We start from the raw sequence: 14,163 nt of genomic DNA, 5'->3' as shown, positions 1-14,163 counted from the left end.
GTTGCGAAGGCAGTTTTTTCTTTGTCCGCTTCGTGCATAGGTATTTGCCAATAAGCAGACCGTAGTTCGAGGCTGGAGAAAAATTCAGCGCCTTGCAGAGAGTCAAGTGCGTCGTCGACTCGTGGGATCGGGTACACGTCTTTGCGCGTGATCTTATTAAGTGCTCGATAATCGACGCATAATCGCACCGAACCATCCTTCTTTCGGATTAGCACTACAGGTGATGACCATGGGCTGGACGAAGGCCGGATAACATCTCGTTTGAGCATATCAGCAACGTTGTTCTCAATAATTTTTCGCTCTGCGGATGACACTCGATATGGGCGGCGGCGTACAATTGTATTGCCTTCCGTTTCAATTCGATGTACGGCGACGAAAGTGCGACCCAAAAGCTTGAAATCAACATCAAATGAAGAACTGTGTTTTTGAAGGATACCCAAAAGTTCTTGCTTTTGCGCTGACGTGAGATCGGGATTTATTGTGGCTGTTAAAGCAGCCGTTGTAGCATCGTCATCATTACTCGTAGAGAAATATGGCGCGTCTGCGTGATGGGGCACCAAAGAAAGTGGTTCGGTATCTGTGAAGCAAACCACACTAGTGCCCTTGGGCAGTGCAACAGGCAAAGAAGTAGGGTTAAGTGCAGTAACTAATGCTCTGACATCATGAAAGCGCACCAGGCTAGGAGCGATGGTAAGCCCACGAGAGATGTAGCATCCACACGGCGCCAGGAACACATCACCAGTACTGATCTTATCTGATGTCAGGGTCAGAATATGCTCATTACCTGGAGGAATAAAACAGTCGTCAGCGGTGACGAAGCGCTGGCTATGAGCATCTTTATCGGACGAAAGCGCAGTATCTGACATGCGAATGACCCTTTGACGGCAAGATATCACGGCTTAAGCTGCGGAGAGAAAGTCCCACCCCAAAATGAGCGCATTAGTACACGATGACAGAACAAGGAACTGTATATGGTGAAGGATGCCCTCAATAAAAACTCGTGCTGTGCAAACACCAGAAGGCTGAACGAAAACCGCATTAGCACAGCGAAGGGGAGGGCCATCATACGGTGTCTTAACTTTGCGCAAACGGGAACACAAGTCCACACTAATAACTGAGAGCGATGCACCTGTGTCCACCAAGGCTTCAGTCCATATACCCTCAACACACACTGAGAGTATATTTGAAGGGCGTTCCGGAGGAGTTCAATGCAGTCCGCCAAATGCAGCTTTCCCTCCTGAAGCTGCACTGTTTAATTTTCCGGGCGATGATCAGACGCCGTGGTAGCCGGACGAAGTGGTGACGAGGAACGGCGCATAGATGACGGGGAACGACGGCGCGAGGAGCGGAAGGTACTGGCTGCATCGAAGTGCTGTGGAGATAGTGAGTGGCGTTGGTACAGTTGGTATGGTTGGCGATGTTGTGGAGCAGGGGCAAACTCATCCCTCTCGTAGTCACCATAGCCCCGCCTTTCGTCTTGTTTACGTCGACGACAGAACCATGAGATGTGGCCACGTATTCTGCTATATTAGCAAATCGGTCGAGATGGACGCCAGGCATGGAAAGATGGAGGCGGTGCCCTTGGGGCGAGGACATTTAGGGAGGGCTGCGTAGTTGACACACACTGCGGTGATTGCTGAGAAGGTGACGCTGCAACCACCTGAGCGTATGTGGGCTTTGGACTGGTATGCGAGCTCGGGACTTGCTCACACGTCATGGATGCCAGTTCCTCCCTGACGATGTTGCGGAGGCTGCCTGTAGAAGGTGTTATGCGGAGCTCACAAGACGACGAGGTGGCCTGGAGTTGCCGCTCCTCGCGAATCATGGACCGTAACACTCGGAGCTCATTGTCATGCGTTGGCCTGAGATCTCCTGTGTCAGGTTGTAAACGTATAAGTTGAAAGTCGTCGAGTCGCTGACACGTACTGATGATATGCGCGACCGTGGTGTTGTTGTTTGCCGCCAAAGCGTTAAATGCGACGGCGTTTATGCGCTTGAGCAGGTGGTGAACGCGGTCATGTTCCGCTATCGAGCTGTCGACACGATGGCATAGGGCGAGGACATCTTCAAAGTACGAAATATAGGACTCGCCGGAGTGCTGGACACGTTCAGTAAGCTTCCGTTTGGCGATGTCTGCACGTACAGAAGGGTTGGAAAATATCTGACGAAGCTGCTGCTTAAAGGTAGGCCAGTCTGGGAAATCCAGCTGATGGTTGAGAAACCATGTCTTAGCGACCCCCGTCAGATAAAACGGCACGCGGGACAGCTTCGCAGAATCACGCCAATAGTTAAGCGCACTCACACGGTCGTACTCATCCAACTAGTCTTCAACGTCTTCACCGCGAAGGCCAGCGAACTTCGGGGGATTTTTTTGAGGGGCGGTGACAGTCCATGAAGGGATGCCCAGGGGTGTAGGCGGGGTGGATTGAGCCGTGTTGTTGTGCTCGTCTTGCGACATGACCGTGGGCTGACTGCACAAACGGCGACCCGACCGGAGCTCCAGGGATGGTTGGTAGTCGAAGATAACGAAAAAGAGCTGCAGGGAGAGGACCAGGGGACCGGAAAGCACTCTCCACCACTTTTAAGGCAACGTTTTTGCTGCAAGACACTTCTTTTACTTGCCGAGCCTCTGCCCCACAACACAGGTAAGACTGATGATGATGAGTATGTACATATGACAAGATGACGCGCATGAATAATGCTCACAATATACGTAGGAATGTTGTACGCACAGAGATAAGTCGAACAGCCACACATGTTTTATTTCACCGGTTGTTTACGCTTGCACAACGATTCCAGCAGCAAATTAGTATTAGCAACACGAGAAATGGTAAGCTAATATGCAAGGCTTATGCTCCCGAGGATGGTTGCCCTCGACACGGCTACATAAATTCTGTGGATGCACTTAATATACAACTTATGTTAACCCGACGAGACGGCTGTATTGTAGGAGTGCATATTCATTGTTTATAAAATTGTATAGCCCCAGCAAGGCAACCGCAATGGACGTTTCACCAATATTTCAACTGATAAGAGTATTTTTCCAAAGCAGTGTCGAGACGGGGCTATAGCTCAGAGGTAGAATGCTTGAATGCCACGCAGCATACTTGGGTTCAGGAGCTGAGACCTTGATGTTCGCCGGGACAACGCTGCCGATGCCAGTTTTTTCTTAACGCTCTCGCATTTATTTCACCATTCTCTGTTGTCGCCATTCCCGGGTACATATAAACTGTCGATTGTCTGTGGCGCATACTCGCATACCAGCAACACACACCCGCCCGCGGGTATGTGCCACTGTTTAGTGGAAAGTGTCTGACGACGTATTCGACGGGATTGTGACGTTGATGTCACGACCTGCACGCCATATTTTTCAGACCATTTTAACCTTTCATACAAATTTTGGGTCACTATAGGATAAGGGCGGCGCCGTGGTGGTCTAGTGGCTAAGTTACTCGGCTGCTGGCCCGCAGGTTGCGGGTTCGTATCGCGGCTGCGGCGGCTGCATTTCCGATGGAAGCGGAAATGTTGTAGGCCCGTGTGCTCAGATTTGGTTGCACGTTAAAGAACCCCAAGTGGTCGAAATTTACGGAGCCCTCCACTACGGCATCTCTCATACTGATATGGTGGTTTTGGGACGTTAAACCCCACATATCCATCAATCAAGATAAGGGCGTGATCATGAGAGGACCCAGACATAAGCGGACAAAGAGATAGATACGCAGGTACACGCCAAACGTGCCTGCAGTACGAAAAGAAATGCTTCGCATTGAATATGTCCAGCACCCGCACTCACCGAAGTAATCTCATACGCTTTTTGCGTAGGAAGTTGTTGTAAATACGCCCTCTGAGAGCCCTAAACAAAATCCAAGATATTTACATCACTACGTCTCATACGTTCTCTTAGGCACTGAGTATGGGATGAACGTATCCATAAACTAAACAGACCAGTGCACTGTAATATGCGTAGTAGCTCAAATGATGTCAAATAATTTGGCTTCCTGAAAGCAGTAACACCATTATTCAACTCTTCTCAGATGCTTTTAAGAACAGTGTGCTTATTATTATTATTATTATTAATTTTGATATTATTGATAGTGAAGCAGAATACGAAGAGAGAGAGAGAGAATTTTTTGACAAAAAGGTAGAGAGTTCTGCCCAAAATACAATGTGTGGTTCCAATACACGTGTTCGTGGCGTTTTTGTTAATGCCTCGAACATGGATCTTTTTTTTTTTTTCATTCGTGTCCATGTCATTTTTTTCTCTCATTTGTTTTTGAACAAGCAGCTATATTGAGGCTCTCAAGATACCTTGAATGTTCTTCTGCGGAGCGGCCGTGCTGTGACGGTACACGCGCCCATTGTCCCGAAATTGACCTGACAGGATGTTCTCAGCTCTCTCTCTGCCAGTGAGCTGCCCGTTCTAATAACCTGCTCCGACCTGTTCATCTATTCCCTTTTCGCCTGTCGGCGCGCAGGTGTCCAGTTTGCACGGGGTTCGCCCATTTCTGGATTTTTCGAGTGATATTTTACAACATTCATTTACGTTTGTGGACTTATTTGATTGAACGTGATACTACGTAATTGTAGGTTTGTGTTACCGATTTCATCGAGTATGGTGAAGGGAAGCGCTGCGAAAGTTTCCCCGTGCGAGGCACACGAGGTTGTGCACTCCCCGCGACCTGGGTCGCTGTTGCGGCAAGAGCCAGTCTAACCATTTTACTACGTACGGCAGAATTCTTCACATGTGGGTGCTTGCGGACACGAGTAGCCGCAAGGTGAAGTAAAACTACCAAGGATATTCTGCCGGCAAGAACATTGACATGTGGCAAGAGTCAGCCACTTGTTCATCACCACAACGAGCAACTAGCAGCCCCATGCTTCGAAGTAGACACGCCAATTATACGCAATCGATAAGCCCACGCGTTGAGAGCTCCTACGTCTCACCAGACTTTTATTACCTTATTCAGTCTTTTCTACACATAATTATTGTTCACTCTTTCATGTTTTTTCTGCTATTATGGTATGCTTACATTTTCATTCATTCTCATCTTTTTAGTTTCTTACTAATCGAATGATCGCCCATGGTAAATTTTTATGCATGATTTGCGGGATTGTTTATGTTCATTAGAATAATACCTCGACCTTAGAAGTGCATGTTTGTGCCTCGGTTATATCTAGACAGTACTTTTTTTTCACCTGCGGTATCATGCCATAGTTTGAGCTACTGAGGTATGACATCTTATCCACTGTATACCTGGCCAAACGCTTTATTTTAGAGGGTGTTTTATAACCAGTGTTCCTTGTAAAATTGAGTTTTAAATCCTTTATTGCAGAAGTAGCGAGTTCAATTGAATAACTGTAATTCTACTGTATTATCTTAAAATATAATTAGTAATGCACTTTTTCTCAGAAGTTCATATATCAGTTAACTGTAATATCGACGGTGTATGACTTTAACCTGAATTTAATTGTGCAAAATATTCTGTAAATCATGAGTGCGTTCGAATGGTGCTCATTTCATGTTCCTTTGCGTGTTCAGTAGGTAAATTGTGTGACTATCAATTGACGTGAATATTTTTTAAGCAACTAGTGTCAAGTAATTTGAATAAAGGTCTTGAGTGCAGCTTTTCGTCTATTATTTTTCGTGCTAACGCATTTTCCAGATTGCAATGGTTTTTACTAAAACCTCGTGCACACATATACACACAAGCATGTAGCCGAAAGGCATGGGTTGGTAGGCAGTGTTCAAAACCATCGTGGGGATTTCGTGTTTACGATGTTTGACTGTTGATCGGAAAGACTTTGGACGTGGTGGTCGCATTTCGGTGGAGAAAAAACGCTAGAGTCGCGCCAATCGGGCGATGTTATATACAGCCCGATATGCCGCGTCCTGAGTCGCTGGTCGACGTTAAACCACATATACGTACCAACAAACCATTTACAGAGCGTCTAGAGCATGCTTCAATAGAATGGTTGTAACCAACTGCTAACAGAGTGTATTACAACACAGGCAACTAGATGGTTAACAGACTGCTCATGTACAGTCTTTCTAATGACAGAATGTTACTAGGGTGTCTATTGAACATTGTCTATAGGGTGTTACTACGTGGTCATTAGACAGCCCATGAACATGATTCTGTTCAAAGTTGGTGGCCAACCACAGCCAGCTCGTTGACAGATTGTTGGTAAAGCAGTCTAAAGACAATTGGTAGACACTTTTTTGAGCGTTGGTAGGTTCTAGTAACAATCGTCTTTAGACAGTTAACCTATCGATACTGAACGTTTTTGTAAGGGTAAAGAGTGAACATACAAGCACTCATGACGCATCTGCTCACTCATTTCATCATACACTGCTGTTTTTTTCTTTTCTTAACATTTTCCTGACGCGACCACTCACAAAATCACTCAAAAAGAAAGAAAAGGAAACAACGAACATGTCTTCTGAATTCCAACTCGTGCATAATATCTACGGAGAAATTGAGGTTTTCACAGAGATATTGAACTAAAAACTCTCATGAATGAGGTGTTAAATAATGCTTCGGAAAGGAGATAAAAATTACATTTCGTATAAGTGTAAGTAGTTAAATTTGTAGCCTACAGAAAAGAACTGGGGCTAGAGATACAAGACCATTTTACACTTGAGACTTCACAGTGGTTTTATACAGTCTGAAAACATAGAAATAAGAGAAATATTACAGTTGTTCGATGTACCTGTCATTCTGAATGCACGAAAAAACTGTTAAAGCTTTTACATATCACCAGTCATAATATACATAGGTTGCACCTGCGTCCCTCGACGTCACTGCTCTGAGTGACTTGGCCATTTTGATGAACCGAGGTCCGGCCTTGTTCAGTCGCGTCTAGTTGGATCTACAAGTTTCTTCCTCCGCAACGCTTATATGCGCAATCGTAGGCTGCTCTTATCACAGCGACAGTTGCGAAAGAAAGAAGCAATTCACTCGTACGAGCTTCTGTCAAATACCGACGAAGGTTATTGAAGACCAATGCGAGCGTACGAAAATGTTCAGCGCGAACCGTCGGAAGACCTAGCTGGCAAGCGCAAAGCGTGCGCATTCCGACGAACAAAACGACAACGTTCGGGGGTGAGGAGCTTACTTCATAGAAGGTAAGCGACTGAGAGAGGAAGCATAAAGACACTTTGAAGTTTCTGCCACTTCGAAGTTTCATCGCGCATATCTGCTGCTGAACAAGATTAAAGCATCCGTTCGTGTAGATGAATCCGAATGCGGATCGCTCTCGATGACAATGCACATGCAGTGACTAAATTTTCAGTATTACGTTCACGCAGACGTACATGCGGCTATGTTTATGACACAGGAAACAGCAACACGCAAACGGGGAGGCGCAATCGAAAAACGCGTCACCGCGTGAGCAACTCGATGTGCTCGCGTGGGAACTGAGCGCAAGCATCAGCATTTGTTGATTAGGCAGGATTCATCCATCGCTCTTTCATAACTCGGGGCTGGTGTATGTATAGATTTGATGAACCGTTGAAGTTACCTCTGCAACGACGGTCACTCTTTGGTGATGAAGCTTTTTAGCAGACATTTTTTTCAGCCGCTGGTGAAGTATAGCTGTGCGCTTCCACTGATTTGAAAGCCTTCAATTCGCCTAAGTTACAAAATCTAAGTTACAAATTGGTGCTAAAAACCAAATAGTTCATGATGCCACCATGCGACACCTCTGTGACCACAAAGATATTTTAAGTAGTTTCTACTCCAAGTCGAAGTGTGTATGAATTTACTCCATCGCACAAGATAATCTTCTCCTCGTAGCGAGAATATGCTTCTCCTAACAACTCTGAGTAGTACACCGCATTAAACGGCTGCCTTGTGCCAACCGGCGGCATGATGAACAAAAAAAAAAAAAGCTATCGCGAGAAAGATAGCGAAAGTGGCAGTGTGGCTCCGTCGTACTAATAACTGCCATCGTACAGCTCGCGAACAAGGCCGGTATGAGCGACGGTTCGTAAAGTTAGTGGTCGCAATAGGACCGCAGCAACAGTAACGTCACGTACAAGCTATGTATACAAGTACATAAAAACAGACACACGTGGCTGAAAAATTAAGGAACTTCAACAAGCGACGATATTTTACACCGTATTTCTGAGAACGGTAGTCTTGGATTTCAACACGAAGCGTATTTCCTCTTACTACCGTTCGTTGAATGAACTCCTTGGCCACAAGATTCAGACCCGCTTGCCCAGCTTTTTCTTTGTGGCAGTGGAGCAAGGCGGTGTGAATAAGACTAGTCTGTTCAATCGTTAGGCGCAGGTAGGTTTTAACTTTCTGGACACAGGATAAAGACCTTTTGACAAACAGGAAGTCACAGGAATTGTCATGGCGCTTTGTAGAAGCTTGAAAACTTCTGGAAGGAGTACCCTGAAAGGTTCACCTGCATTTCCCGAAAGTCGACCACATCTTTAATTGCGACAAGACTCGTTGCACGTTGCTTTGCCATGACAAGTAACATGTTGCGGTGAAGCTGAAGGCGCACAGCATTGAGATCTCCTTGGGACAACTCGTGTAGATATGGACCGGCAGTATTACCTGTTGCGAACTGCTCGACTTGCTCCATATGCTACCACTTTTCTGGCGGAAACCGCATGCATGCCAGTGATGCATGTACTGTGTCGATGACTAGATAGAACAGCTGCCGGTACAAAGCTTCGGTGAAATTAAAGTCATGTGGGCGTGACCCTTCATCATACCGACATGGTGCCTGCACTGGTCTCTTCGAAACTCTTGGGGCCCCGATGTCCATTTCGCGCACATCATCAGACAAATTCGCCCAAAAACTGGAAAAGTCGTCGCGTAGTTGACCAATGCTCTAAGAGCCTTAATACTAAATGCTATGCACGTTTAAACTATAGGTTTTTCCTTCGGAGAGCGGAGCTGACACTTTTAAGCCTTAACAGCCTTAATACTAAATGCTATGCACGTGTAAACTGTAGGCTTTTACTTTGGAGAGCGGAGTTGACTCTTTCCAACCTGTCAAAGACAAGAAGCATGAGCCCCAGTAAGAATAGGTGTCGAAGTTTTGAAGCGTTTTTGCGTGACCCCTCGCTTTGGCACAGGTGTCATTTTTGCCTTCCGAAGAAAGAGGAAAAAGGAATCTGGTTAATTTGGAGTAGTAAGCGGAGACCAATCGGAAAAAGCTCGCCTTTAACGTCCACCTGGTTTTAAAAAACTGTCTGACCATGCAGGATTTTCCTCTTTTTAAAACTTCTGGAACCAATCGAGACGCTTTGGGGAAGTTTTAACAAAATTAACGAGGTCCGTAAACAAGCTAACTAAATCCCGACAGACGTCAATTTTTATGCACAAATTTTGCAAAGGGAGGTTCAGTGTATGTTCAAGGCAGTGCACATACAAATCTCTTGGTTCTAATTCTTTAACAAGGGCTCGAAGCCCAACGCTCTTGCCAGAAAAATTCGCAACCCCATCATAACACCGCCGATGGCAGTTCTCAATCCGGAGGTTGAATCGACAAAGCACATCTTGCAAAATAGAAAAAAAAAGAGTACGGGCTGTGGTGTCCGCAGTTGCATAACATCCAACTAATACTTCCTCCACTTCCAAGTTTTTGTTAGCATACTGAAAGCAGAAGGATACTTGCTCTTGCTTAGTTATGTTGGAGGTTTCATCGGTAATAACGGCATAAAACTCTGCCTCTTGCACTTTTTTCATTGGGGAGCGACACATGCTGTGTGTTATTAACTCGAGCATTTTGTTGTGGATGTCACCGGAGATCTATTTATAGCCTGTTCTATTTAGTCATTCTGCTAGTCCCGGCACATCAGCTTCGCGCAGCAGTAACAGTTGCTTCAAGTTCCCCTCATCATCATCGTGCTCTCGCTACGCCAGACCTTGGCCAGCCAAAAAAGCATATGATGTGATGTTCCCAAATCAATCCGTTCCACGTATTTTTCTGGTTGCTGTATAAAGGCGATATATAGGGTGATGCCAAACGTTGTGCATGTCAACATAGAATGTGTTCCAACCCTGAGGGCTGTGTAGCTGGACCGTAAGTCCCAAAATCACAACACACATGGCTACAATACATGTAGCTCCGACTTTGGGGCTGCTTCGCCTAAAATCGCACACAAAGACTTACACTTGTGATCGAATCGGCTCCTTCAAACAAGCGGATATGCACGTCACTTTTGTTTCATCAGTGTGTGCTATTTCAATACAAATGTAGGTAGACGTTCGAGCTCTCTACGATGCAGTATATACTCACATGGCGGTGTGCTCTCTGTAGTTGTCTTCCCATCCTGAGACGACGCTTGTCCTTCGGGAGTGAAAGGTGTTCCGCGTCGTTCTCGGCGATTAAAATGTGAGTGCGCCGAAGTCGTGGGCGTGAGCGGTTGCCTGGATGCTTTAATTTGCAAGTTCTGGCTGGTGCGCCTGCGGGATTGCGTAAACCACAAAGGTGTGACTGAGTAGATGGAACAAATATGCAAGAATGAACGTGCATCTATGTGTAGCATGTGCGGATGGTTAGAAACAGGAACGAGCGCAACGCTTGCCGTAAGGTTATTTTACTGCTTTAAGATGTTAAGAGAGGTACCGCCTTTTGCATATTCTGCAGCTCTTGGTTTCGCACGCTCGATGTATCTGCAGAATCCAAGTGTTCAGAGTTGACCTGTGCGCCGGTACCAAAATTGCCGGTGGTGGCTCGGGACCGGCGCGGGGCTCATCACATCGGTGGTGGCGCAGCGTGGAAGGGAAGGGCGGCAGGGAGTATGGTCCAGAGTGAGGAGAAAAGAGCAAACAGTCGTTCGGATGGAGGAAAATGGAAAGAAATTTGCCAATATCATGGAAATATGGACTGTATACTTGAGCAAAGCTCTGTACTGCTAGATTCCTCTTCAGTTCTGCGCAGTGCGCCGGTGGTGTTCCATGGCTCCGGAGTATGGCGGTAGAAGTCACCTTCATTTTCCTGTGTGGCCCCGGCCCTTTTTCGCCGCAATCGGATAAGGGCTAGAAAACCACCATCGCCAGGATGAAAGCATTCAACGTAAAGAAGCACCTTGCGAGCTTTGCGCTAGAGAAGCGAGCATCCGCTGCCGCACCGGGAAGGAGCGGATTGGACCCACTAATGTCTGTGCCTCAGCTCCTTAGGACGTCAATATCATCCTAGCGGCGTTACGAGCCGCTGTGAATACATTTTAACATGACTAGCACGTAATTTGTCAGTACTGAAAAGTAAGGTGCAGGGAAAGAGCTTCGGCATAAAGCACAACATGTGACCGGACGCTAAAGTGGCAGAAAGTTGCTCTAACCAAACGAATTTTGTCTGAAGGACCAGTAAGAACGCATATAGATGTCCGGTGACGGATGAACAATAGCGCAAGATTTCGTGTGAAGTGCACCACTCAAATGAGTGTAACGTTCGCACGTCCCTTCTTGTGTATTTATCTGACTTTCAGCAAGAATGTAGCTCATGCCAACGTGGATCATGTCCAAGCACATACAACTGCTTTATGATGCCTCAGGAAGACGTCTTTTTTGTTTGGCGGGAAGGGGGGAGCGGCTGGGGCAGAGAGCTGCATTGCAACACGTACATGACGATTTCGTTTGCTGATAGAATCGGACACAATGGCACTTCGTTCGTTTTCTTTAGTTATGCACTCATTTATTTGCATGAGTAAATGCCAAGGGAATACAGCGTACAAACCCGCAGATATATTTATCTGTCAAATGAAGCTATGAAAGACTTATATAGAAGCAGTAGAAAAAACAATGTCGTTTAAAGGATGCCATGATATGCGAAAGATAGCGGTTACTACGATAAATAAATATCAAACTGTTCACACCTCCACACCGCCGGTAGTTCGAGAACAACCACTGCATTGCGATTAACGCAATTCGAAAGCATTTAACCACAATTTACACTCTTTCTTGACCGTCATTTTGTAAGACACAATGTGAAGCATGTGAAACAAACACTGTAGTAGACCAACCAAAACATGTGTCTAAACTCATTAAGAAGCACGAACAGGTAACCAATAATTCCGAAAGGCTGCAGTGCAGGGTTGGGTTCAACCCACTGCTGAACAATAGGACCACACGTTTCAGCTTTCGCTGGTGCTAGGGCAGCGATTTTTTCTTGACCCTGTCGCTTTCCGAAGCTCATAGAGATATTTACTACAACCTTGAAAAAAATCGGGCGGTGCAATCGTTCCAATATATTGTGAGAATGATGGGAAGTATAAACACAGTTGGGATCGAATTGCGTTAGTTAGCGAACTGCCTACGGGTGTCCAGAGTTTCAATTTCTCCTGCGTGCAGCAGCTTCGCCTGGCCTACAGTATTCATAGGTAGTGGTAGTGATTAGAAGAGGAGAAAGGCACCTAACTTCTGCAGCCCGGTCGGAAGCACGGCGCAGTGCTTCCGACCGGGCTGCAGATTCACGCACACCTGCACATTCACGCACACCCACAACCAGACATCAAACACCCACAACGCTGTGTTTTTGTGTGTGTGCGTGAATGTGTCCTGTGTTTAGGCTCAAATCGATTGTTCGCAATGATCTATCAACTAGTCCAACAACCAGTTCTACTCGCGTAGACACTCGAGCCAGATTCCACTCTAGGCTTTGTTGTATGCTTTTTTACGCTGAACCTGGGGCCTTCTCAATCGGCATTAGCAGTGCACTTGCCGATCACCAAGGACACTGTGATGGGAAAACCCTCACTGGCTTTGGTCTTTCTTTAAAAAAAAACAGGGTCGAGCGGTGTGGCCAGAGCCTTCAAAATTGTACGGCGTTGTGCGACTTTATCATGCGCGGTTAGCGCATTCGCCGCGGCGTCGTGGTGAACAAAAAACAACGACGAATTGGGGCGCGGCGGTGGCGTGGCCGCTCTGAAAACTTCGGTGGCGGCGCCAAGCGGTGCGAGGAAATCAGGCGGCGGCGCACAGCTCTAGTTCAGAGTTGTGGCTGACCTCTTCGTGAGAAAACGTGGAACATTTAAGGAGCACTGACATCAAATTTACTCATGCCAAGATTTTTGCGTCAACGAGTAGCTATCGAGCCCCTAGTAGCACGATTCGCGACCTAAAACACATCCGAGGTACGAATGAATATCTGTAATATGTTTTAATATATCCGCTATCAAATGTGGCTCAAAATGGGTCGAAAGCCCGCCAAACTGTAGTGCTGTCAGCGCTACTTCGCGGCCACGTCGAGGCCACTGAAAAGCTGATGCTGCTTTCACAAAAAAATGGTGACGCCATGCACACTGGCATTTCGTCTGCTACGAGCGCACGTACAGTCAGTCCAGCTGCGTCTCTGATGATGTAGACTAAAGCCACTTGATGCGTTTCCCGCCGCCTAGGGTTAAACAGTGTCAACTCGTTCTTCCCGTCTACTTTTAGCCCCAGTCTCAAGAAGGGGCCTCATTCGGCCAGTGAAGCCCAACTGATTCGTCAACACAAGATTTACCCTGTAGCAGCTCGCCGCAAAGTGAAGGGAGCAAATGCGGCTGTTCTTCACAAGATTCCAGTCCCTCTGTCCAACGACACGTACGAAGTCAACCCACTGGCTGCGTCGAGGTTCGTGGCTTGGAAAGGCATGAAACGCCACGCAATTTCCGCACCTCGACTTGCAGGTTCTTACTGCGCTGCGGTTTCCCTACATTCTGGCACGTATGGTCACTCTGAATGATCATACTCAGCTGTGGAGCACAACGTAAATCAGTCGGTGCGACCCGATAAATCGTACGAACGCTTCAACACAGCAAGGAGAGCGCTAGTGAGAGCATGGCTGCGAGTCGGCTCCAAACACACTCAGACATCGTCGACGTGATTGTTACTAGCGTATCGTCACTCAGAATGGTATTGGTAGAATGTATCACACCGAACACGTAGCACTAGTGTCGATGTCACAGGGCAGATTTTCCGTTTTTTCTTCTTAGCTTTTCTACGCTGTTTGACATCGATTTAAAATAACTTCTACGCGACCAATGCCATTAAAATTTGTCCAAGAAGACCTATGCATACCAAGTGATCGAATGCTAGGCACATCTCGATCTTGAAATTTCATGTCAGTGCTCCTTTAAAAAACAACTCCTGTAGATAGTCTACGTTATTGAAAAAGCTACAGTAACCCTGTACTCTTCTGTTTACTATGTGATTG

Source organism: Rhipicephalus microplus, chromosome X (assembly GCF_043290135.1).
Source record: "Rhipicephalus microplus isolate Deutch F79 chromosome X, USDA_Rmic, whole genome shotgun sequence".
In the NCBI taxonomy this organism is placed as follows: Eukaryota; Metazoa; Arthropoda; class Arachnida; order Ixodida; family Ixodidae; genus Rhipicephalus; species Rhipicephalus microplus.
The sequence above is the reverse complement of the archived record's forward strand: the minus strand, read 5'-3'. Positions refer to the sequence as shown.